Genomic DNA, 26570 nt, shown 5'->3' on the forward strand with positions numbered 1-26570 from the left:
CTTAGAAATAACACTACAGCCTTTATACAAACATATTCTTTATAACAGCCATAATGTTCAACTGTGCTCGTGCAGTTATCACAGCCCGGGGGCACTGGGAGAATCTGCAAATTCCCAACAATAACAATTGATCTTTTGGGGAATTTATTTTCTGCTTGAAAATTCTGAGGTTGTGGTACTTGGCTTAAACAAATTTCAAGCCAAGCTGCTTCCATTTTCATCTGTTTTCCATGTTACTATCCCTGTCTGAGGTCCTTGATGTGGTCTCATCTGGCTGCTTGCTAAGCATTTGCTTTTTGAAGTCTTACAAAGAAACAGCAGCGTAGAAATGACATCAGTCACCATGTTATTGGGTTTTGCACATGCATGGTCACTATTAGACTTGGCAAATCTGTAGCATAAGGCACCTGATCACATAGATAAAATCTTCCAGTTAGTAAATGTAGAAAGTGCTTGTTCTGATGTGTTGTTTAATTCATTAAGCATAAATTCAGTGGGTAAGTTGAGAATAATCTCAATTAAAGCATGAAAGAAAACAAAAAATGGAAACAGAAGGCATTGCTGATAATGGTGGGTTGGGTTGGTTTTTGGCATTTTTATCTGAGCTTTTGTCCACCCCACTCCTGTCCAGTCCAAACACAATTATGGTAATATTATTTGAGGCCAATGAGTCAGGCTGGCTAAATGTATTTTCCCCCATAGCTGGAAGCCACCAGAAATCCTGTAGTGGCTAATTATGAAATTATCTGTCTCTAAGGAAAATTTCTTCTTAACTGCGTTAGCTGGTTTATTCCGTGGAGGAAGAATATTTTATATTTTTCACCTAATTATACAAGGGAACTTAGAAAGTGTTGAAATAAATTCCTTTTTTAAAATAAGTGGAAATTATAGAATTTTAAAATCTATTTTCAACTCTAGACATAAAATAACTGACATTGAAAGACACGAGGTGGGGAAAAAATTTTCCAGAATATTTTATTTTATTTTATTTTGAAGGGTGGATGTTAATTGAATATTTTCTCTTTCAGAAATGGCTAATAAGAATGGATTTCATACTGACTGCTGGGTAGAATGGGAAAATCAAGTCTGGCATTGCACCCCCCACAGGCCTGCACCAGCAGAACAAAAACCATTTTCAGCTGATCTCAGATATGAGACCATGAAAAAAATGTCACAGATACATCTAGCTCTAAAACTCTATTAATTTTGTAGACAGTGATATAAGTTAATTGAGCATCACTGTCCCACAGAGACCATATAAAAACATAACCAGAGCTGAGTCAAGACCTTCTGTGGTTTTGAGTCTGTCAGCTTGCATAGCATCCCACACTCTGAACATGGGCTAAAGTTAATAATTAGTCTAATTAATCACCTACTAAAATTGTGCCACTGTAGCACAAGGGAGATGTGTGCAGAAGGGGCACGAGCCAGTGTTGGCTGTGACTGAGGCTGCTGCTAACATGGAAATGGAAAACAACACTTGCTGGTCAGCCCTGGTCACCAAGACAGGGTGAGTGCTGTCATGCCACCACAGTGAGCAGCAGATGCTGAGGAGAGTAAAACTTTCCAACTGCTTCCATGCTTAGCTTGATGCTACTTTTGTAGTTTTCTCCCCAGCTCCTTCCTGTGTGATAACCCTAGTTAGTGAGAGGGTGATCTAACTCACTGGGATTATCTAACCCTAGTTAGATAACCCCAGTGAGAGTGAATCAGGGCTGACCACATCAGTTTGGGGTGTTCATCCAGGCCTTGGGCAAGAGCCAGGAGCTGATTTTGTCTCAAAGCCAAGGAAACCTGACTGATGAGCAGCACTACAGGCCAGAGGATTCACAAGGTTGGGACAGAGCCAGTCACAGAACTGCCTTGCACAAGGGAAAATGAAATATTTTAGTCTAATACTACAGTCTGTTAGTGACTACAGACAGGATATTTATGCTATGCAGTCTTCAAAGCAATGGAGTGTATATAAGAAAATCTGATTTGGAAAATAAAACAACACCCACTTAAATGTCATATACACAGCTTAGAACAGTGTTTAACTATGATGATAACAATTGAGCTTATAATGAAAAGGGTGAAAGCCTCTTCACTAGGTTTCAGCAAGTACAGGGCTATCAAAATGTTGCTTTGCTTTGCAAAAATGTTAAGTTGGCATACATGAATTATTTAAGTAATTCTTGAAAGCCAAATGCCTGCAAAGGTACTGAAGTTGCATGTAAATTCAGAAAGACAAGGATACTGCTGGAGACAGGTACAGTGCGGTAGAGTGTAAGAAATGCAAACTGAATTGCATAGCATACAAGCAGCATCAAAGAAATGTATTTCAGCTTCCAGTCAGTGAACCCAAACATGTTGTACATTATGCAGACTGCTTAGGAATTTGCATAATTATAAACTCCCCTTGAAACAGTAAACATAACTGCAGAATTCAGTAATACCAAAAAAATCACCATTGATATGAATTGCTTATGTGACTTTTTAATTTTTCCAGAGTCTTTGAAAACACACAGGTTTTAGAACAAATATAGACTTTTACAGTAACAAGTAATCTATATTGGAAAGAAATGGAGCATAAAATAGAAACTTTCTGTTTTAATATAAAGTGGTGGTCTTGTTGAATTTTGAAGCTGTTTCTGCTAAAGTTTTATTTTACAATTTAGATACATCCTTAAATTCCTCCAAAGAGTAATCCATTAAACCCCAGACTGGCAATATATGAGGGGGTTCAGAACAGATTATCTCTATTGCTGTGGATGGCAGACAATATGATTACGTTAGGGGACTCTGCTGTGGCTGGAGAGCAGAGGAGCTGCATTAGCAGCTGAATACTAATATTGATAGAACTTCACAGGAGACTGCAGAGAGCTCTTCCAGGGAGATTCGGGGAAGAAATAACAAAGTTTAAATATGAAAATTAAAGAACTCTCAAGGAGAGAGGAATAAAAGGATAATCCTTTTGTTAACACAAAGAAGAGAATAATGCATTGGGAACTTTTGTGAGCTTTATGTTTGGTTCATATTTTAAAGAAAGCCTGGTTTGGGGAGCAGTTAGGGAGGGAAACTTCTGCCCCAGAGATAAAGGTTGGACCCTGAGGGGACCTGTCCTGGGGTAATTTATATCATAGCTTCAAGTAGATCTGTCATGTTTTGTGTAGAGTTAGTGACCCCACTGATGCAAAGGCTGCAGAGTAACTTCAGCCTGTGTTGGCTGCTGAAAACTCTAACTGGGAGGCAGCCACAGGAAACAGTGGTGGTGCTGCTCAGAGCAGCATTTCTGAGGTTCCCTGTTGATTCTGGTTTGTGTACTGAAAGATGTATAAGGGAAAAAAATAAAGCAAAGATGGAGTGCTTGCAGAGTCCAAAGAGCTCTAAAGGATGAGCAGTATGTCAGTGGTGCATCACTACCCTGGATGTTTCTGCCCACAGCAATTTCATTGCAGGGTTGTTTTTGTGATCTTTGAGACAAGCAAAGATGTGTTTGCATTTACCTCTGTGAGATTTCTGAGACATCCTTCACTATTCCCCATTCCAAAGCAATAACATCCTTAATTCCAGGCTTTTAAAAAAGCTTTTAGAAATTAAATAATTAAAACAAGCATCAGGAAAACAAACAATTATCAAGCAAACAAAACAAAAATTATAAGCTTCTATGCAAAAGAAATAATTACTCCGGCAGAGAAAACTACTTCTAATTTTTTCTAGTGAGAATGACATAACAATAAGTACTGTGTAATCTTTCTTGTTTTCTGCTCCTAGGAGAGACAAAAGCTGCTAGCTCAGGCAGAGCAGGATCCAGTTAATCTTCTGTATCCTCAGACCAATTAGTCAAGTTGAGGAATCAATCTCTGTCAGAGTCATGCCTGAGTATTGGCTGTGTGGAAGCAGGTGGTTGTAATGGCTAATAGTAATTTATTTCAGAAAGGTAAGAACATTATTGCTGTATTTAGTCCATATGTACAATAATATTGTCATTAAGATAAGATTTCTGAAAGATTTTCATTTTAAATACTCTTTTTTACAAAATAGTTGGTGAATCCATTCTCTTTATTTTTCTTATCTGTTTACAGTCTTCCCATTAGTGTGACCAATAATGGGATTTACATGCAAGTGATCACTGACTAAATCCACAGAGACACTTTATTTATATGGTAATTTCAGGAGGATTAGGAAGGTGGGGCTAGGAACACACACCAATATTTTCATTCTGTTGTATTTCTGAGGCTTAATTTGAACCACCAGCTCAGCTGCTTGTTCTGCCCACCTTTTGTGGATAAAGTACTCTGGAAATCGTGCATGGATTTAAGCTCCTGAGCTATTGAGCACAAGTTAATGCAGACTGTGAAGCTGTAGGGCAGAGGTTACCAAACTTCCTGACCCTGAGGGCCATTTTCTAAATTATTTAATTGTTTCTTATAGCCACATCCTTTTGTAGCACTCTCCGTGTCCCCTGTATTTTACAGACCAAGCCCTTACACACTTATTGTCCCTTTACCCATTGCTGTTCAGAAACAGAGATAATTTTGGCAAATTGCTGTTATTACATTGTACAATGGAGACCTCCAGGTTATTGAAGAGTAAAGTTCTATCTGCTCATTAATAAGAATGCATACTTTGGTTTTGTGCTATTTTTTTTAACTCCTCCCTGTTTCAGAAATGCACCTATTTGTAAATATCATTGCTCTGGGATTGCCTGCTCCCCCTTCCTGAGCTTGTGCTGGCCTCAAGTTCAGCAGCCAGCACTCACTCTCCTGCCCTTCCACACCTCTGATTACAAACACCCTTCAGTTACTCTGCACTTGGGCAGATTTTTCTCCCATGTGGTATTGCAGGCAGAACTCTCCAACCAAGTGCCCTAATTTGAGGTTATCCAATTCCACGCGTTCTCAGTCACTCTGGAAACATGCTTTTAGTAGTTTCTCCATCAACTGTAAAACTGACAACAATCCAGCCTTCTCAGTTGACAAAGGCTAGCAGAGGTAGGTGAGATTTCGCAGGTACTCTGCCCAGGTAAATAAAGAGTACAACCTTTTACATTTACACAATATCTAACGTGCTATGTTTGTTCTTTGGCTGTGCCGCTTTTATTCCTGCCTTGAACTATGTGCAGCATCAGTCTGAAAAAAACAGTCAACACAATTTTTTCTCCCTATTCTTGCTTTTAGTGAGCTTTGTAATTATTTGAGTAGCTATCTGGATGGAGTGGGCCCAGTTTTTCCCCTCAGCTGAGGGGCAGACCTGGGACTGCCTCTCTGTGTGCAGGCTGGGCTTGTGCCTGTCTGCACCATCCTCAGAAAAATTCTTTGGAGGAGTGCAGAGTCTTTGCTAGGCACCCAGGGTCTCATTTTAAAATAAATTTTATGTAATGAGTAAACCCAAGAAGGCTGTTTTCATTGTTTTAATAGAGTTTATGTGCCAGGATCAAATAATGTAAGAACCAATTAAAGAAATCTGGGAGTTTTCTTTAGCATTCTCCAGGGTGCTGTCAACAAGCATATTTTGCTGCCTGCAGCCTGTCTGTTACCAATTGTTACCTTTTACCACAGATATTGTTTTATTTCCCTGCCCATTGTTTTAGTTACTTCATGAATAAAGAGAATTTAATTTGCCTCAATCTTAGAGCTACTGCATTTTTAAGTAATTGCAACTGATATGGGACTATCAAAGCTTAGCATATTCTAATATGTATTAGCTGCTCCAGCTGGCTCTTGTAAACAACCTCTTTCAGTAATATTTCATTTCTATGCAGCTGGAGGTTTGCCTGAGCATGCAGCATACATATTTTAGCCTAGAATTGTTAAAAGTACATTTGAAAAGCAGAAATTCAGGAAGTTAGTACTTGCTCATACTGGGCAGTGTTAATGTTCCCGTCACAGTGAAAGAATTTTACAGCCTCTTATTTAAAATTAATTTATGGATTTGAGTCTTGCAGATAACTTGTAAATAGTCTGTTCTGGATTGGACAGAAAACCATCAGGATTTACAGAAGATGCTTTTAGAGAACAACAATGTTTCTCCCAAGCCCATCCTTCCCTCTGCTTCATCTCTCTGCCTCTCCTCCTTCTTTGTGTGCAGTGAAGTTCTTCTTCATTGACATCCTCTGGAATTTAAGGCATTGACAGCCTCAGAGTGACCTTTCCACACCAGGTGTGGGTGGGTGTTCTTTTTTATTCCTTTTCTAACTCGTTACCTTATTTTTACCAAAAGGCTTTTCAGGCAGGTCTGCTAAGAATTGCTTATAAAACTAGCCAGCACAGCGAGTAGAGAACTAATACTGTAATTTTCTTCTGTGTCTGGAGTTTAATTAGCCAGAGAGGAGGTTGTGGAGCTCTGAGACATTCTGAGCAGCATGGTCAGTGGACTGTGTGTGTGTGGATGCTTTCAGGCCAAACCACCCTCCCACTTCAGTCTAGTTAGGTGTTCTTTTTCGGGTTATAGAGAAGAGAGTGCCAGGTTTTACAGATATTATGACCAAATATCCTGTTAGATACACACACCTCTCCCCTCTTAATTAGGCTATTGGCACACTATGTAAGCTTCTATCTAAGCCCCTGAGCACAGAAATCACTGCTTTCAAACACCTTTGGGGAGCAGCTGTAATATTCACAGCTGGAAACTTGACCTTAAGTAGTTCTTAAAGTACATAAATCATATAGATAGAGATGTTCTACCTGTTATTGTCATTTTGCAGGATCACTGATTTTATTGTTTGACTTTGTATTAATCATTTGTTCTTTGTGCTTGCATGGTGTCTGGTCAGAAACTCTTATTCATTTACAAATATTAATGAAACTGTTCACCTATTGCTAGGTCAGTTCAAGTGCTGTATGTTATTCAAAATTGCTCCTCTTTGGTGTCTTTTTGAGTGGTATCTTTTCTCTGTTCCTGTGTCAGATCTGTCCAGATGAAGGTCTTCCCTGCAGTGATCCCTTCTTCATCTGCCCTCTGTGCTGCATCTGCTGTGGTTGACTGGCAGCTGGCACAGCCACCATTTTCCCCAAAAAAAAAAAGAAGAAAAAGTGTAGATGATGTGACTGCTCTGTTACTCCCACCAGTGGTGTGATAGTGCCAGGAAATTAAATAAGTTGATGTAGACACAAAACGTGAGAATACAAGTACTGATAGTGACTAAGTAGAAAGTGCTGTCAGAGTAAAACCACTTGGGAAAAGAAGCATGTTTTCTCTTTCTTATATCTTTGTGTTATGATAATCTCAGGAGACACAGGATTTGGGAGGAGAAATTGCATGTTGTGACTATATGAGAAAAAGCAGTTCTGTAGCAGTGGTCTAGTCCTGAGCTTGTGTCGGTGTTTATTGCCTGCAGGTTTTTGAGAAAAATCAAAGCAATAGCAAGCAAACTGATTCATTTAATAAAGTATTAAAGATGTCTTTGGTAGTGTAATCTAACTCAGAGGTTTATTGCTTAACTTTACTAGAAGACTAGCCTTTACATCTTGAACTTTGTAGGCAATACTGTTTCATGAGCTTTCATGGGTGGGCTTATAGACATCCAAGACTAAAATACCTAATGGCTAAAGTTTTTGTACTGCGTGTTTTCTTTTCTTTGCTGTTTTAGTTAGCAGCAATTCTATTTTTGACTCTGTCTTAAGGGAATGTGAGTCTTGAAGTTGCTGTGGTTTCTGCACAAGGGTAACCTCTTCCTTTGCTACCTGGGACACTCTCCAAGGAGTGTGTGGGCTTCTGAAGGTCCAGTTTGGATTCTCAGTCCACAGCAACCAATTCGGATGTAATTCAAGGATTCAGCTTATTTATCCCTTTGCTGAGCACAGTTTTCCCTTTGTTCTTGCCAGGGGAGTGCAAGTGGGGGGTCTTGCTGCAGGAGTTTTAGAAGTTGCCCAGCTCAGGCCTGGGCTGCTGCCATGCAGAGCAGCCAGCAGGAAGGTTCAGGTCAGTGCCCCAGGGCAGGGTCCTGGCTGAGCTGAGGGTGAGCTGCACCAGCAGGAGCAGAGGTGTGTGCCAAGGCACACGTGCTGTGACCAGGAGCGGTGACCTCTGGCAGAGGATTTTGGCAGAAGGCTCAGGGATGTGACCTCCCGAGCTGCCAGATTTGCCAGTGGTTTTCAATCAGCTCTGAGCTGGGAAATGCAGAGTTCTTGGGAACACCTGCATGCTTTGTGAGTTCATTTCCCTGTGGAAACAGCCCAGGCTCACGGGGGTGCAGATACGCTTTTGCTGGCAGGCTTTGCTCCACAAGTGCTGTGTGAGGCAGAGGCAGCGAGGCCAGGCTGTCAAATCCCTTGTCTCCAAGGGGTTCATTAGCCTGGGCTCAGTGCTGTTCACCACAGCTACACAGCTTTCTGCTCTGGAGAGGAGCCACAGCTCCCGGGCTCAGCAGCGCGGCTGGGAGAGCTCCGGGCTGCAGGCAGCCCCAGGGCCACACTGGCACATGTGGAGCTGATCCTCGCTGCCACCCTGGTGCTCTGCTGGCTCCACTAACTCAGAAAAAGTGAAACCTTTGAGATGATACTCTTTTACAAGGGATATTTAAAACCGAAAATAAATTACCAAATGACTGGGCCAGGCTGCCATAATAATCTGATAATTCACTGCTGCCACCTGTCCAGCCTACAAGGTAGTGACTATTAAAGGTGGTTTTGTAGCTCCCAGCATGAAGAGTACTCAAATCACACCAGCTGCTGCTTCTTGGCTTTTTAGCTAGGAAAATATTAATTTTCTGAGATTATGTTCCCAAAATCATCATTGCCTCATACCATAGTAATAAGATACCAACTAGCAAAGCTAAAGATTCAAACTTTTCTAGTGTCTTTTTAAATTATTTTAATCCCTTCTCCAATACTGGAGGGCCTGAGATAGTGTTTAGAAGCTTAACATTGACTTTTTTATTTTTCTTAGATAACCCAATTTTTTTCACTCTGAGTTCAACATCCTATTTATTTCTGTAGGCTCAACCATGAGCAATGCACTCAAAAGGTTTGAGTTTGTGGCTTTTTTAAAGAAAAATGAAAGTTAACATTTTCTTTTAATTGATTTTAATACTATGTCTGGGGAATTCATCAGGGTTTTGCCTTTGTACTGATGACTACTGTGAATTCTTACAAAATACAGTTTGCATTTGGCATTTAGTTTCAGCAAATGGAAACATATATTTTAAATATCTCCATTACTCTATGCTTAATTTGCACTTAACAAAATTTCATTAATGGAAAAATAATTATGTTATGAAAGAAACATTTCTGGATTGATAACCTGATCTTTAAGTAAAAAGTTGTTTCAATGGCTGTTTCTAACAAGCTCCTTCTTATACAGCTGCAATGCTTTTTTCAAATTGACTTATTTGCTCTTTGATGTGATAAAAACCCCTGCACTTATTCCATCTGAATGATAAATGATTGCAAAGAGGGAAGAATGCCTTGCAACAAAAGATACCAATGATGCTCTTTTCATTACTGAATTCTTATTAGAAAGATCAAGAAGTGAGAGACCTGCACATCAACTTAGATTATTCATGACTCTTCATAGAATACCCTTCACATGTGAGAGTTTGTTTCAACTACAGCTGTGGAACTCTGCAGGTTTTAATCACTTTTTCAATCACTTGGATCAAAACAGAAATTTCTCCTCCTATGAAAAGTTTTCCATTTGCAGTTTTATTGTATATCTTTATTATTAGTGAAGAAAGGCGGGGGGGGGGGGGGGTTTGAAATGCTCAAAGTCCAATTTATGGAAGATGAGACAAATTTCCTGTAGAAAAATGGGCTTTAATAAATGGGGAGTTATCTGTTTTATCACATAGACTTATTTGATTCCTTTCTTATTTTAGATTATTTTTTTCTATAGCACAGCATGCATTTGGGAATGATTATCTAAAAATGGGAAAAAAAAAAACCTTTCAGAATTTCTTAAACCTGTTGGTGTATGATGTCCATTTTAGTAACAGCTTTTCAGCCTCACTTTTCCTAGCATAGGGACTTCCCACCGTGTAGAGTGGGCTGGGAGGGCAGGGCTCATTGACACCCAGACCTGTGGATAGCAGTCCGAGGTGTGCTTGGCTCAAGAGTTCAGAAAGATCCAGGGGTCACCAGGGCGTGTCTGGTCGCTGAACATTCCTGGTGCTTGCTCTGTGCCTGCCCTGTATGACCTCAAGGAAGGCTTAAACTTGAGAGTTCAAAAAAGAGAGGCTTTTGGATTTGGAAATATCACCTATGGTCACATCTCAACTGCGTGGCTGCATGCTCTTGTTTTCATGTTTCAAGGTCTAGACAAGAAAAATGATTGAAGTACGATTAAAAACAGTGTGGGAGATTGTGTCTGTAGGTACCAAGATGTATCAACACACTGCTTTTCCTTAGGGCAGGAAAAGCATACCTTTCCTGCTAGGAAAGCAGAACTTCCTAGGTCTGAGCAGAGTCCTAAGGAAGTTCAGTTTTGGTTGGTGACATGCATTTTATCATCACTGTTATTTACTTACATTGAGTATCCTCTGTCAGGAGTAGGCCCTCTGAGGGTTAGCACAGACATCCCTGCAGGGTCACCCAGCACCTCTCTGTCCTCAGGATGGAGTGAGGAGTCTCTCCCAGTCTCCTGTGACAGGCTGAGACTGATGAACCCCTTGGCATTCCTGCAAGGCTCACATTGACATCTGAATGGTATTTATTCAAGGTCTGATGGTTCAGTAGAAAATGGCTTATCAGGCAACACAATGTGGTAATTGGGCAAATAGTAAAACTAAGAGTTCCTATTGTATTCCTCCCCTGAGATTTGGATGATCCTTCATACACCAGACCTTGTTGCAGGCCTCTGGTAATGTTCTCTGCTATTTTAACTCATTTTCCAATTAGACCTAAACATTTCCAATTTAGCAGCTAGTTTCCCATACCCAATTTTTGAAACATGCTGGAGCCTTTAGAACTATATAATGTTCTTTCAGTTCACAGTATCTGCTCTGCCAGGCTGATTTATAACTTGGTACTTTTCAACTCACTTTGGAACACCTTGTACATAAAAACACTATCTGAAGAAAATTCTAGTTGTTATCTTGTTTAGGTGAATTACCACAGCAAGGAATTTCTGCCACAACCCTTTGTCACAGGGGGGGTTTTATGCTGATTTTTAAGAATTTTGCATGAGATAATGAAGAAAAAAGAGAATAGACAAGCCTTGTATACTCAGTCCAGATGTCCTCATTTAAGTTATCTGACTAGGTAGAACTTGGAGCATTATTTTGAATGCATCCAGAAAGGCAATACATCAATAATGTAAAATATTTTTTACATTATACATTTTTTACATTATACATTTTTTACTATTATATTTTAAATAAATATTAATATATTGTCAGGAAAGAGGAAACTGATAACTAAAAGCACAAAAATGTTGGGAAACCCTGAGGCAAAATAAAAATCTACCATTATGCTTGCCATTAAAAATAATTTCATATTGTTCTTGTAAATTCCATTTACAGAAAGTGAGAAGAGATATGGGATTCTAGAAAATTGCAAAATGTTTTAAGCATCAGTGGACAGTAAAGTGATTTTTACCACATTATGCAATTTAAGAGCTTGAGTCTTTTAGAATGACATTGAGTCCCTTAAGTAAGAGAATAGGAATGAAGTCATCATGTCAAGACCAGGAAAACAATTAGAAAGATAAGAAATTGTTGAAAAGCTGTAAGAAAACCTTGACTTAACAAAGGTTGCATAGAAGGGAAATTCAGAGTAGCTGTAAGCTGTGTAAATGTGTGTGCTAGTTTGAGGGCAGACCAGAGGGAGGAATTAACTCCACACAAATATCTTGCAAGAGATTCCAAGTCAGAACTACAAATTAATAGGAAAATTAAAATTAAGGCAATAGTAAAGAAACACTGGCTTATACTGACAGAAGTCAGAATACAACCTGACACCTGTTGGTCAGGGTGGTGGTAGCAGTCCAGTTAAATGGTGGCCACAGTCCTGTTGGAATGATGAATGTGGCTCTGTTGAAGCTGTGATCCTGTAAAAAGATCCAGTCCTTCTCTGGAGGTCCAGTGATGGTTATCGAGCTCTTGTCCTCTGGGCATCCAGTGGTAGTGCTCTCACGGTGTTCCAACCTCAGATTATATCCAGGTAGGAATGTTGGATTCCTCCCTCTGGGTGGGGCATCTCACAATGATGAGATTCTGTGAGTTGTGCAGTGAGAAATGATGGCCCATTAGAGGGGATAACCCCCTGGAGGAAGCTGTCAGAGCAGAATCATGCAGAAGATAAAGAACGCTTCTCTACCTATGTTAACATCTTATGTAAAGGGTTATAGAATACATACTTTTGGTTGTACCTTTCATTGTAATTCAATACAGAGTAGCAGAAGATAATCTAACAGGGAAGAAAGACAAAAGTTGCAAAAAGGTTCAGATAAGGCTATAGATTTATTTTTTCTCATCACACATTTTGTTTCCTGAATGTTTTGCAGTCCTTCAGGCAGGTGTACAGTATTTCAGTAAAGCACATAAGTGCTATGAAATAATGAGGACAAGGTAAAAACAGATGTAAAGGGGTTTGCACAGAGAATGTGTCAGGAGTTATTTTTCAAGTAACTTCCAAGGCAACATTATCTTGAATGTCATGGCTGGATTACATGACCACAGATCTATGCAAGACAAAATCACTGCTAGTTGACAAGGTTTCTTTTCAGATTCCTAAACTGTAATTTGTATAATCTCACCTGTCCTTCATGGCTCATTGCTTTGTTTGACTAGTTGGGTAGCATTATGTTTTATCACAGAAAGCATAGCGACCCATGATTCTAATTTGTAAACAAGAAATTAGTTTTATTAAAAGGCTGTCTGCAGAGCACTCTCTAGATTTGCCTGCCTAGACCTTTTGCTAGTCAAATCATGGTGGCACTTTCTGATAGCACTTGTCATTATTTATTTGTTTATACAATGGAAATACAATGCCTAGAATAATTATCCTTATAAGCAGGAGAGAAAATATTTGTATTCATTTTTGGCTGACGTGAAATCTGTCCTTTAGTTTTGTATTTGCATGTGTGTTTTCTAAGGGGAAAATAGAAGATTCTCAAATGCTCCTTGACCCAACACTTGATGTGTAAATAGGGGATGGAAAGTTCCACTCCAGTGAAAAAAAAATCTGTGCAATTATTATTATTTCAATTAAATCCATTATTGCTCATGGTGGTGTGTAGCCAGAATCCATTATGTGCCACCATATTGCTTTTTAATTAATTGCTTTTAGTCTCACAAAACATTGCAAACAGTATTAATGCCTCTTGATACCATAATTGCATTTAATGCACATTGGAACAGCTGCCATACAAAACTTAACACCATAACTGCATTTTTATTGAATGTCTCTCTTTGGTATTTTATAGTGTTGGAGCCAACCATGAAATGGCCTCCTTGTAGCAAAAATGAACAGGCTTTGGTGCTTGTCACTTCCTTCCCCTCCAGAACAGAATTTTACGCTTTTGTGATGGTGAAAATTATTTTGAAAATGATTTACCATTGCTGTGGACTATTTTTTTCTTTTCCTGGAACTACATAGATATGGGGGATGATTTCAAAATGCTCAATCCCTGTATTGAACTTGAAGACAAACTTCTAAGATGGTAACAGCATTTCTCTTTGCTAAGTAGAACATGAAAAGGATTATAAAAAGACACTAGTACAGGTGAAAAGGTTATGATTTTATACAAACCATGACCTCCCCTCTCAAAGATATGAGTCTTATACTATACAAGACAGCTCTGAAAAACACGTAGTTAAATTGTTCTAAAATTTAAATTTTAAGTTGTAAAACTTATCCATCTTTTTTTAACCTATTTTGACTTATCTCTATAGCTAGTTAAAACTAAAAAATAAGTAGAAATTCCTGATTTGAGACTTGCCAAGGAGTGGGGGGGGGAAGTAGAATAATCAACCCTACAGGTTCTATTGTTTTATAAAGTAGCTCCTCATCAGCACCCTCAGTGCTTAATCTATATTTGGAAAGTCATGCATATGTCTTTGCCCATTATTTCTGTTGTAAAGACAAGATCTAAGATGTAACACTGTCTTTTATATCCACATTGACACTTGAGATCATGGTCCCCTGTGGTATCTGGATTCAACTTTCATTAATGTGTCTTATAAACAAGTTTCTTTCTGTAAGGTGAAAAAAGAGGGGTATTTCTAGAATTTTAAAGGGATTCCAACTTGTGTATCCACAAAATGTTACCTATTTTGGTGTTCAACACTTGCTCAGAGACCTGTATGTTTCTATGCTCTTTATAAAGAAGAAACTGTGACTCCAACCCAGAATGTAGCCTTAGGGGGAAATGTGATTAATTTTTCTGTATTAAGGATGGAGAGAAGAGCTCTTCTCCTAGGCTATGGTATTCCTTGGCTGTGAAAAACTTTGCTCATTACTTACATAGAAAATAATGAACAGTGATTTTACTGCTCTTAGCTAACTGATGCTACACAAAAGCAGCCTCCTCCCTCTGGAAGTATTTATGTTGTGGTTGCTGCTATTTTAAACACTGGAATTCTCATAAATAATCATTGGTAGGAGATTCTGTATGACTGGTCCATCAAAAGAGTAAGGTCCAGACTGATGCAGCTGTCCATGATAGCAGTCATCTTTTTAATTGAGTACGAGTGAAGTACTAGATGTTCTTGCATTTCTCATAGTAAGAGAAAAGAGACAAAGAAACAACTTTTAGATCCTTTGGGTACTTGTATTTGGGTCTAATTTAACACTTCCATAATTCTATGTAAAGACTGAGTTACTGGTAATAATTGAACTGTTTGTTTCACCAGTTTTTGTCAGTACATCTTTTTGTTCCATGCAGGCAGTGAGGAGCAGCAATGTGCTGTACAGAAAATCAACATTACCATCAAGAGCATGCCCTTTAAATTTTTAATTTTAGTATTCATTAGACATTGACATCTGGTATGGACTGTGAATGATTATTTGCACACCTGCAGGCTATTTGATAAGAAGAAATCCCAAATACCTAAAGCATTTGTCTGAAGATGGATTTTAGTGCTTTAATTTAATATAGTAATTGTAAAGATTGTATTGAATGTATAAGTATTGTAAAAATTGTATGCCACATAGGTTCTAGGTACTTAAATGTTCATTTCATCAATGACACTTTCCTATTCTGTTGATTTGCATAATTGATAGAAAGGCAAAGGGATAATCTTGACAATATTACAATCTCTGAGAGTAGCAAAGGTTTTGTTGAAACCCACTTTGATTTTTAATAACGTGTAACCCTTACAAGGGACTGAAGTGGATATCCATGAAGAAAATACATTGTACAGCCAGCTCATTTGGGCTAAGTTGTGCCTGAGGAATCTCACATCAAACAGTCTGAGGACAGTAAAGTTCACTCAACATTCATAATTACCTTAATGATCTTGTTTGTTCTGGAGTTTGGTTTTAGTCACAGACTTCATATTAAGAAACATTCCTAAACCTTTGTAAAATTACTGGCTTGTCCTACCTGTAAGTACTGAATCAAACACAACACTACAGAACCTTGAAGTTAAGGATCACATTAACAATTTTCTACAGCAATTTTGAAATTTCACATTCCAGGGTGTATAACTTACTGTCATTTTCCTCTGCTCTCCTTTACCAGAAATTCCTCTCGAGAAATGAGAACTGGAGACAAGATCCATATTTTATGTTAGATGCTTCTCCTATTTAAAGGTGTCCTTTTTTTCTCATTTTTCTGCTGTTTTCAGGCAGAGGAAAGGGCTGAAAAATGAGAGAAAAAATGAAAAATGAAAAATAAAAAAAATGAGAGAGTATTTAATTATATATAGGGAAGAACTTATTACCAGAAATGCTACATGCTCTGTTTTTTAAACTATCCATCCCTTTTGAGGTCCTGGCTGTCCTTGCAGGGGATTGCTTCAGTTTTGCATGTTGTAATCTCAAGGATGCAGCATGAAGTCACTAATGTCACCCCTTCAGCTACTTCAGCAGCACATGAGGAAGGGATTCATCCATGTAAGCTGCAGTAAATGCTGGAACTGTGTCATTTATACTGCAAGACCCTTTCCTTTTGGTATGCAAAATCTGACACATTGCTGCTGGGAGCAATCAGAAGCCTGAAGTTCTGCTGCTTTAGAGGCTCATTTAGGCCTTGATATATGGTCTGGAATGCAATTTTTATTTGTTCACCTATGGGCATCTCATATAAAGATTTGCAGGGCACCAAAGCATCTGTCTGGATATCAGATGTATAGTCTATTTTATAGGTTTGTAGCATCTGGAAGAAATTATAACTTGTGATTTATACCTGGTTTCCAGTTCTCTTGTTTTCACAATCTCAATCAGAAAATAATCCATTCCACTCACAGACTTTTATCTGCCTGAAAAAATCCATAACAACCCATATAGCACACACTGCAGTGGTGTCATGAGTTTGTCTTAAAATAATTAATAATTGGTCCAGGCAAACATGGTGAATCAAAAAAATGAACTTGTCATTAGCATATACAAATTTCTATGGGCTAGATAATAGTTTTTAAAAAGAGAGATTGAAATAGGAGAAAATGTTTTACCTGAGCAGCATCACTTCCATGCAAACTATGAAGGGAAGGTTTGGTGGGACCAGAGTATGTCCCTTACTGAAGAATTATCATCCCACTGGCTATAATCTACTTTTACAGCTGGTCAAAAGCAATGACTCTAACCTTTGCTTCTGAATTGCATATTTGGCATCAGTATCAGTGGGAGATATTGTACAACCTTTTATTATAATAATAGTTAGTCACAAGCATAAATGCTGCAACATTAGAGCCTGGTAATAAGGAAATCCTGCCATGCTCTTTGACCACCAGATAGGACTGAGTGACATGGCATTGATGCTTCTGATTTGCTTTTACTACAGAATTCTAATAGCAGAAAAGAGGGGCTCCACTGGAACTTTTTTTTTCATCTGGGATTTTTGTTTTGTCCCCTGCACAGTGTCTGTCATTTTGCCCAAATTCTGAAGAGCAAATATTCCTTCACAGTTTTCTGGCCATCAAGATGATGAGACACTAAGATTGCTCTGAATGTATTAATTAATATGTTGTGCTCAGGCTTTTTCTCAGAGGCCTGTAAATCTTGAGGAGCACAAAAGCAGTTACAGGAACAGAGAAGGGAAATTTGGCTGATGTGATGGGAAGAGCCTGTGCTTTAATATTTTCTGCTAAGTCTACAGTGCTCTGTAGAGCTTCTGTCCAAGCAAACCAGTGTAATTAGCTTTGGTCCAGTCTCTTGGACCAGTGTGTTGTTATTATTTATGTATTTTCACTATTTTTTCCTCTGCTGTCTTCAAGTCACACATTTATGTTCTTAAGGATAATGGGAAACAGAAGGTAAAGGTATTTTTTTTCCAAGTAACACAGAAGGTGGTACCATATGGCAAATATGCTTTTAAGCATATTTTAAGATAGTATTTTCTTTCTTAATATTAAAAGAATCTATATGAGCTTGGTTAGGGTTTTGCTGTTTTCCAGTTTACAATCAGAAAGAAGTGTTGCTCTCTGAGGACAGGTACAAATAGGGAACAGGGATAGGGAATTAGAGCACCTTTTACTGAAGGTCTTTTCACTTGCATTGTTGAATTTCCTATAGGAAATAGTAGAAATAACAGGACTAGAAACTTGAGTTTGGTCTTAACATAAGTAGGGAGATTCTCCCTACTCTCAGCAGAGTCCCTGATAGTTCCCTCCATAGAATATTGCTCTTTTTCACTTTCTTCAGACTGTCATTCACTCAGCTAATTGGGCAATTTTAACTAGGTCAGTCAGCTCATTCTCTGTATGTCTGTCAAGAGCAGAGGCAAATACACAAGTGCAAACTGAAATATGTCTGACTGTTGGCTCTAGTCCTTGGTTTATTGTCTGATAATACAGAATTGGGCTCAGTGTCAGTCAAGCCAGGCTCTGAAAAGCCAGAGCCAGGCAGGCACAAGCAACGAAGTGTCTGAGAACCAACTGTGCCTGCTGTGTCCATCTTGTAGTTGGAGCTCCTTCTTGGCATATCACATACTTATTGATTAAATAATTGATTAATGAAGAGGAACAGTGTTCTTTGCTCTAGAAATGAAGAATACCTTTTCCAAAGCAAGTAAATGTGCCTACTGAGAAAAAAGGGAAGCATTTGGTGGTCTCTGGATCTTGCAACATAATACTGCCTACACTAATAAGATGTTAATTGAAGATAAATGGTGGTGGAATTGTGGAAAGCAACTTATTAGTGGAAAAAATTGTCCATTCAAGTTCAGAATAGCACTGGAAAGATTCAGAGGCACTTGCTGTGCTATGAATGAAATGGCAAAGGATCTTGCACTTAAAACAGGTAGCTTAAAAAACATCACAAATAAGTGCAGGTCATTTGCAGTCCTGTGGCAAAGTGAAAACTAGGAAGAATCTCCCAAATACAGCAAGTGCAGGTATTCCAGTGCTATACTGACCTTCCCAATACTGGCAGCAGGCACCCATGGGGACAATACACTGTTAATGAACAAGAGTATGTGTCCTCATGGCTACACCATCACCCTGGGGACATATATTCATCTCCAGAATGCAGACACTCACTCCTTCTCTTCATATTGCACTAATTAAAGTCTTCTCATTTCAAATGCATAGCTTTTCCTTCCCATTGAATTGGAACCATTTCAGGAAAAGAAAAGAGCTAGCAATGAGTGCCCAGATTTAAAATATTGTGTTAAAATCAATGCCTGTGTGAAGAGTAAGCAAGTCAAGCCTTGCTAGTGTTTCAGCTCTTGACCAATCAGATCTTTCACTTGTTGTTGGGTTTTTTGGACATTTTGTGTTGAGATTTAGTTTGTTTTTATCCTTCTTGTTCCAAACTATCAGCTCAGCTCAGCAACTTTATTAACATGTTTGGCATTTCATTTCAAAGGATAGACTTGTACCTCATTGTCAGAGACTGAAAAGTTATATGGTTAAAACATGTTCATGAATGACTTTTGCCTATTACAGCAAAATTGGATAAAAGCTGCAAAGACCACCACACCCTGACTTAGGCCTGCACTGCTCATTGATAGAAATAAGTGACTCCAGTCTGGGCAGGGGAAGAAGAGCACATTCACTGAGGGATGGAGCTGGGCACCTTCAGGGTGGAGAGCACAGCCCTGGGGTCAGCAGCTGCCAGGCTGGCACAGACCCTCACACAAAGGGTGAGGAGAGTTTGGGTGTGGTGAAAAAGCCTCTGGTGAGAGGCACTGAACACCCATCCTCTGCTGTGCAGAGCTGCTCAGCTGAAGGAACCTTCAGCCAGGGAGAAATCCGTGTGAAGGGCAGCAGAGGGGGTGTCCTGGCCCATCAAAGGCTCTGCAAAGGGGTCCCCAGAGCAAGCACCTCTGTTTAAACCAGTTTGTAACACTTCTGTGCCCCTGTGGCTCCCCTGAGGGAGTCTGCCTTCCCCAGACTAAATGCAGATTTGTCACTGGTGTCAGCTTCAGCATCCCCTCGGCTCCTGTGAGGCTGCACTGTGCCACCCTGGGGGTCAGTGCTCTCACAGGGTCATGGTTCCTACAGAACATCAGAGCAGGCAGACAAGTGCCTGAGGGACAGGGATTTCTCCACATGAGCACTGACCCAAGCTGTGTGATCATGTGAGAACATGCTAAACCTCTAGCTATCACTAGTGGAAAGTTCATTTATGTAATTGGCCAACAGGCTCTGTAAAACTACAAAACTCAATTTGGTCTGGAATCATGGTCTTTCTGATATAGAAATTCAGTCTTTCTTATTCTTCTGCTACATCTGAGTGTTATTTGGGGTGTACCTGTGTGTCTGCAAGCTTGTGCTTTGGAAAGAAGATACTTGAAAGTTAAAATTATTAACTCTTTCTCCTCTGAAAGCTTGTTTTAAAATTCTGGTTAGATGGGAAAATGAAAACTAGCATGACCAACCCCAGAAATCTGCCATTTCATCTCATGTGTCCTTCACAAAGCTGTTCAAGGTCTCCAGATGTTTGAACAGATTTTAGCACCTACCTGACCTGCACAGTGAGTGTTTGGATAGGTCCTGTGCAAATCTGGATGCAACAGTGGGGAGAAGGAAGCAGGAGGCAGCAGAGCCTCTTGTGTTGTTACTTGCAGTGCTGTCAATCCCATGAGTAAATCCACTCCAGCTTTCCAGCTGGTTCACCCTTCCTTGAGTTATTATTCTGTGTCACTGAGTGATATTTCAGGAACCAAGTCAAACATGTTAAAAATAACTATCTCCTATCATTTACTGTTATGAATTTATATTATTTTGAGCAGCAATTACTGGCTGACTCAGTCACTGGCAATGGAAAAGTGTCATTTTAAGTAACTCAGGCCAAGATTTAAACAAGAATGAGATTATTTGATAAGATGTCAACAAGAGAAGGTTGCAGCCTTGTCAGTAATGACATTGCAAGTTCTCTCGTGTCCTGTGCAAATTGTCATAACCTTTAAACAGGAGTTTCAGCAAGATTAATTGCTTATGTCACACAAAGCAATGGGTCAAATCTAGACTGGAATAAATGGAGAGTTCAGTAGGTTCTTATTTTCTGATGTCCTAAATCAATTCAAATATTTAATAAATAAAGAGAAGTTTTCATAATTATTGTAGTACAGTTTCTTTGGCTAAAGAACACAGCTTTGAGACTTGGAGACATAAAAGAATGTTAATGGTACTGGAGCTTTTGACTTTGAGTGTGAAAATCCTAGAATCTGCAGTAGTTGGATGTGATTAATAAACAAGGTGTTTAGTTTCATGTAGGATGGATGATGCTGTATGCAGTTGTAAATGTAGAGTCTGTCTATACATTCCTTCTTGAATTGGAACAAATAGCTTTATACAACAAACCTTTTCTGCTGTTAGAAAAATTCCTCAGATGACCCCACCAATCAGTTTTAGAGTTCTCTTTTTCATTTGAAAGTCTACATTTCATTTAAAATTAAAAAGAGTATTAATTATGTCAAAGATTCCTTCTTCTTTTGAATGGGCAGAAATCCTGCCAATGCTTGCAGAAGTTAAATGTATAAACAAATGGCTGGATTCATATGTCCCATCTAAGCACAGAAAAACAGTGCAGCAGATGGTGAATGCTCCTGCTCTGCAGAAAAGCAGCTGCAATTCACCCTTCACGTTCCTTGTGGGAATCCAGGGCTTCCCTCTGGCTGCCCTGGCAGGTCTGGGACCCTGGCAGGGGTCAGGAACCCCCCTGGACAGAGCCCCCAGAGACACTGTCTGTGATCTCTGTCCATGCAAAAGAGTTTCAATCTTACAGAATGAATTACCAGCTCTGAGGGTTTGATATAAGTAATAATTAAGTGTGGCATGAGTGCAAAAGTAAAATTTTAGGATTCTAGATTAGGGGTCCAAAGGGCACAAGATAAATTGGGTGTGTTTTGTCCTTTTCCTCCTTCTTCATGCCCCCCCATGTTTCACAGTAATGTTAGCATTTTTCTATTAGTTTAAACTAAAAACACACTATTCAACGTAAATAATAAACATTAGCACATTATTGTAAATATAGCACACTTAGTTTCTAATATATAATATCTATAACATCCCACTAAAGAACCCCACACACTGCCCTGCAAGACAAACCTGCAGCAGGGCAGCAAAACATGTTATAGATAAGCAAGAATAAACAACATTAAAAACCAACACAAACAAATTATAACTTCTTCTTTAGCAACAAAGCAAAAAAAACCAAAAACTTTTTACAATCTCAAAATCATCAATACATCAAATTCAACAAAGGAGAGGATATTGAGTTGTGGAGATAAAGCCACCTCAGATGTGAGTGGAACTGGCCTAGGAGAAGGTGCAGTCAGTACAGCGAGAGGAATGTGAATGAACTTTCCCCAGAAGTGGAAGTCAGAGGATTCTCTGAATCATGGAAGTTGCTGTCTCAGAAGTGTTTATGCAGAGCTGTTCTGTGCAAACAGTCAGTGGGATTAACATCAGCAGGAAAAGCATGGAGGGGCTGATGGAAAAGAGATGACAGAACACCATGTGCTGTTTTTGGCCAGTGCACAGTCACTGGTACAGCCATTCACTTGTAACTCTTTACGTCCATACAGACAATAACAGGTAGTTATTATTTACTATGTCTTTGTTAACTGGTGAGGCTTTCACCTTCTTCCTGCAAAGGGAGCCATTCTTTCCTAACTCTAGATGGAAGGTTTAATAACTCCTACCTTGCTTAGACATGAGAATGTCATCTGGTGTATTTTCTAAACCATCCCCTTTGTAAGGCTTTTCCAACCTATCTTACTGTGATGTAAGAGACTTTTTTTTTCCACTTTGCTCAAAATACATGAAAGACAAAAAAAAAGATATAGGTGCAATAATTACAGAGAAGATTTGACAGGAAATTATAGGTTTTATCCATTAAAAAAAACACAAATATTTTCATATAAATTTATGCTAATCTCTTTAACAAATTGTTCTTATATTAAAGATTTTGCAGCTAATATATGTGTAACATCAGAGAACAGACACTTTGAAAGAGCCTCATCAAGTTACCATCTCTTTATGAAAAAATAATAAAAAAGAGGTTTTTTGTTTCCAAAGGTATTTCATTAAAATGTCCAGCTTGATTAATCTCCTGTAGAGAAAATGTCTGTAGTCAAGATAATAGTGACCAGCTTCTGTGACAATCACTCCAGATGACAGACAAAAAGTGAAGCATCAGTTGGCAGTGCCCTGGCTAACATTCCCCACAGCTATTATTCACTTTTTCTGTCTGCTTCATCTATTCTTATTTTCCCTCTTTGACTTATTGCCACTATATCTCTTGAGGTGTCTTCTTTTGTTTTTCTCCAAATGGTAAAAATCCACACTTGTCCTTGGGTTTATGCCATCCAAAAATAGTCTCTATAAGCTTTCGATGTTGGTATCTTTCAAGCTTCATCTAAAGAATTAATTCATGCTCCTAGATCTCATTGTGCCTTAATGTTTATTACTTCTTTTTATGGTAGAGGAAATTAAATGTCTTATCAACATCTAACTTTAAAAAAATCTTTTCTAATTACATCCATTCTTTCATAACAATCACCCTCAGGTTACAAGAAGTGACCTTCTCCAAGACTGCATCACTGCCATAATGTGGGGCAATAGTGGAGGTTTCTTGGTTTTTCACTTGCTGAGTTGTGTGTGGTGTGATGTTATCTGGTCAGGCCAGGAGCCTGGATGTCTCTCTGTGCTTTTCCAGGATGCTGTATTTTTTACAGAAATTCATCTCCAGTGCTTGGAGCAGTATACATAATGTGGCCTTCTTTCCATCCCTGCCATTCGCAGAGAGACCAAAAAAAAAAAATGAAATAAAAACTAATCCAACCTTATTTTCCCTCACATTAAGCTCCAGTGCTGCTCATGGATGGCTCAGCAGAGTTATTCACAACAGCTGAGTGGTTAAACTGAGTGTACCCTGGCTGAGTCCTGCCCATTGCAACTCAGATTTCTTGGGGTCCAGAACAGCAAATATGTTTCCACTCTGGAACCAGACACCTTTTTTCCTCTCACACTTCCCTTCTCTTACACCCACTGACTGCAATTCAGCATTTGTGGATTCCTCCTCCTCAAAGGTGGTTCAGATGGGGCTGTCTGGATAATTTCAATGGCTGTTTAAGCTCTGAATCCCAGCTCTCAGTGTGGGAGCTTTAACACTTCCCCACTGCAATAATGACAGTTTTCTGAGCTTTTGTTGAAGGTTTGCAGCAGTCTGTTTGCAGACATGAAGTTCAAAGAGCCCCTTCCACCACAGCTCTCCTTGCCTACCTGCCCTCCCTGCACAATGCCTATTTCCAGCTGCCTTTGCTCTTTGACAAAACCCTCAGGCAAGAGAAATCCCAGGAGATAGAGCTGCCCAGGCTGAGGAAACACTGCCTGCCTGGTTTGCCAAATTAGTCTATAATAATTACATTCTTAAACTGGTCCATTTTCATGGTTAATTTGGCTGACAGAAAATGAAGAAGCTATTTTTGCAGTATATATGCACCATATGAATATAATCACTTGGAAGCACTGCAGACTCCAGGATTGAATGCTTTTTAAAAAAAAATTTTCTAATGAACATGAGCAGGCTCTGCTGTTTGCAGTTGCCTGGGTAACTGAGATGAGACCTTTACCTGGCTCTTTCTTGTACCAGTGGAAGAATATACACTAATTCTGATGTTTGGGCTTTACCCTAAAGTATTTTATGGAGATAGGAAAGGTCAAAAAAACATCTTTAAGCCTGCCCTTCCTGCTTGCGTCTGAGACAATAATCAAGCACTTGATCTGTTTCATAGCAGAGCTGTGTGTGACTGGAATAGAAAGGAGATGGTTCCCTTCACTTCTGCATCTAATTGTAAATTCTGTACTGTGATGATCACGGGCACAAGGAGGCATCACGGGCAGCTACTCTGAGCCTGACTGGACTTTGAGAAGCAGCTCTGAACCCCAGACATGGGGACTGGAAAGTGTTTTCCATCCACACAGGTGGGAGGGCTGCAGGAACCTGCTCCCATGGGACCCCTGAGGCGCAGCTGGGCTGCTGGCAGGGCTGCAGAGCACCCAGAAATGCATCCATGAGACAACATCTGTCTGCCTTCACACTGCTGCTTCCTGCAGGGAACACACCTTCTCCATGCAAGTCAACAAGCTGCTTGAAATTTCTGAATTATTTGTGTCCTAGTAAGCTTGGAGAATACATTCCTCCTACTGCTACAATTAAGTTGTTAGAACCCAAGTTTAATGGCTTTGGAACATTCTGCAAGGCTGTTTTATCTGGGTGCTTGGAAAAGGGGGCAGATTTGAAGATGAAAATGGCACAGTGTAGGTACATCCTAGATGTGGTAAATAGGAAAGGCAACCCAATCCCTAATGTTGAGATGTATTACACTGCAGATGGCTTGTACAAGTACAGACAAGTAAGAGACACTGCAGAGGAGATATTACCAAAAAATCCCATTTCTACCAGGAGGTAAAGAAGATGGGTAAGCATTTTAAGAAATATTAATTTAAATTTTACTTTGGCTTGTTACAAACTTGGCATTTGTGACTGAAATAAAGGCTAGAGTATTATTAGCTGTAAACATGCTGGGGTTTTTTCCTGTGGAATAGTCAAAGAAAATCATTATGCAATAATTATGCCAGAATAGGCTATACTGCTAGAGCTTCATGGCAAATCTCCTTGTATTGACAAGTTCACTGGTTGCCAAATAGACAGAGAGGCCCTGAAGTTATTGCTGCCTCTTTCAACTGCAGTATGTCTCACAGGGGGTTTCACAGATGAGGACTGAGAACATGAAGTGGATTTAAAAATCCTTTATTTTTTAAACTGTGGGAGAACTGAGCAGGGAGCCTGAGATTTTTCTCCTCATTTAAGATTTCAATTTTTCCACTTAAGAATAAAATGCCTATTTCTCTAAACAGGCCAAGAGAACTGTGAAACACTCTTGGCTGGTGGCTCTGCCAAGTGCTGGAGCTGCAGGCTGGTGGCTGGGCCAGGAAGCACAGTGGGGTGGAGAAGGGCCAGGATGAGCCTCCAAGTGAGCCCCTGATCCCTCCAAGAAACCAAAGCACAAATGGCTCCTCTGTGTCACAGTTAGCTGCTCTTAGCTGCTGAGGTTCCTCCCACTGTGGCTGGGACAGTCTGGTCAGAGAGAGAGAGAAAACCAGATAAGCTTTCCCATGAATTGGTCTGGGAAGTTTTAGGGAGGCAGAGAGAAAGAATGGTAAACAAATGGCAAACTATCTACAGGTGTTTTGAATAAGTTGTTTTTCTCATAAGATGTTTACCAATCATGTGAAATGTGTTAATTAAATGACCAATCAAGTCCACTTGTACCGGAGCAGGGTATAAAAGAAGGGGTTCCAATAAACTCAGGGCTTCTAGCCTCTTAGCCTTCTGACCTAAGGTCTGTGTCATTTATCATCCATTCCTGACTCAACATTGACACCCCCAGCTTGATTTCCCGTGCGTTCCTCGCGGGCCTCAGGGCCATCAAGGGTCACTCACAGCCCGGCCCTGGAGGCTTCCCTGGCCTGAGGAGGAACTGCCCAGGGAAAGGGCTGCCAGCCCCCATGAGAATAGAGAATAGAGAATAGGCTGTACAGCCCCCATGAGAATGGAGAATAGGCTGTACAGCCCCCAGGAGAATAGAACACATGTCAAGCATACATAAACATCAGATTGGTCCCTCTCACCTGGCGTTTTTCCTCAGTGCCATTTTCCATCTGTATCTGTAAAGCTGTGATTGTGGTTTTTGAGTTATATCAATCAGGAAGCATGAGTAAAGTCATACTGGATAACATGAGGAAAGACAGTCTTTTTTACCAGGAGGATGAACAGACTCCACGTATGATATAAATCCACTGAGACACAAATCTTCATGTCAGAAAACCAAATGAATGTCACTGTTGTCATCTTCTTTTACACACCATGTGCAATGGAATTCTTGCTTAAGAGGGCCATTACTGAGCCTTGTGTTAACCCATTCCAGAGCAAGGGATTTCTGTGCATCAGAGGAGCATGGATGAATGCATTGACAGGAAAATAAAGTAGCAGCAGCTCCTAAGATTAGCCTGCCTTCAGCCTTCAGCCTTCATTGCT

The 26570-nt window shown here is 39.6% G+C and overlaps 1 protein-coding gene across 19 annotated transcripts in view; it reads left to right on the forward strand.

The window, feature by feature from the left end:
- The window catches only part of ATP10B (ATPase phospholipid transporting 10B (putative)), a 227591-nt gene that overhangs the window by 132896 nt on the left and 68125 nt on the right, over positions 1-26570 (forward strand). For 3 of the 19 annotated variants that reach the window (XM_085591039.1, XM_085591041.1, XM_085591042.1), the window contains one exon: positions 1-3922. This exon is cut by the window's left edge and continues 99290 nt beyond it. The exons of the other annotated variants lie outside the window; for them this stretch is intronic. The gene's annotated coding sequence lies outside the window, so the exon portion shown is untranslated. The remainder of the gene's footprint in view (positions 3923-26570) is intronic. 19 annotated transcript variants of the gene reach the window in all.

The sequence above is a fragment of the Lonchura striata genome, chromosome 13 (genome assembly GCF_050655825.1).
Source record: "Lonchura striata isolate lonStrDom1 chromosome 13, ASM5065582v1, whole genome shotgun sequence".
NCBI classification, from domain to species: Eukaryota; Metazoa; Chordata; class Aves; order Passeriformes; family Estrildidae; genus Lonchura; species Lonchura striata.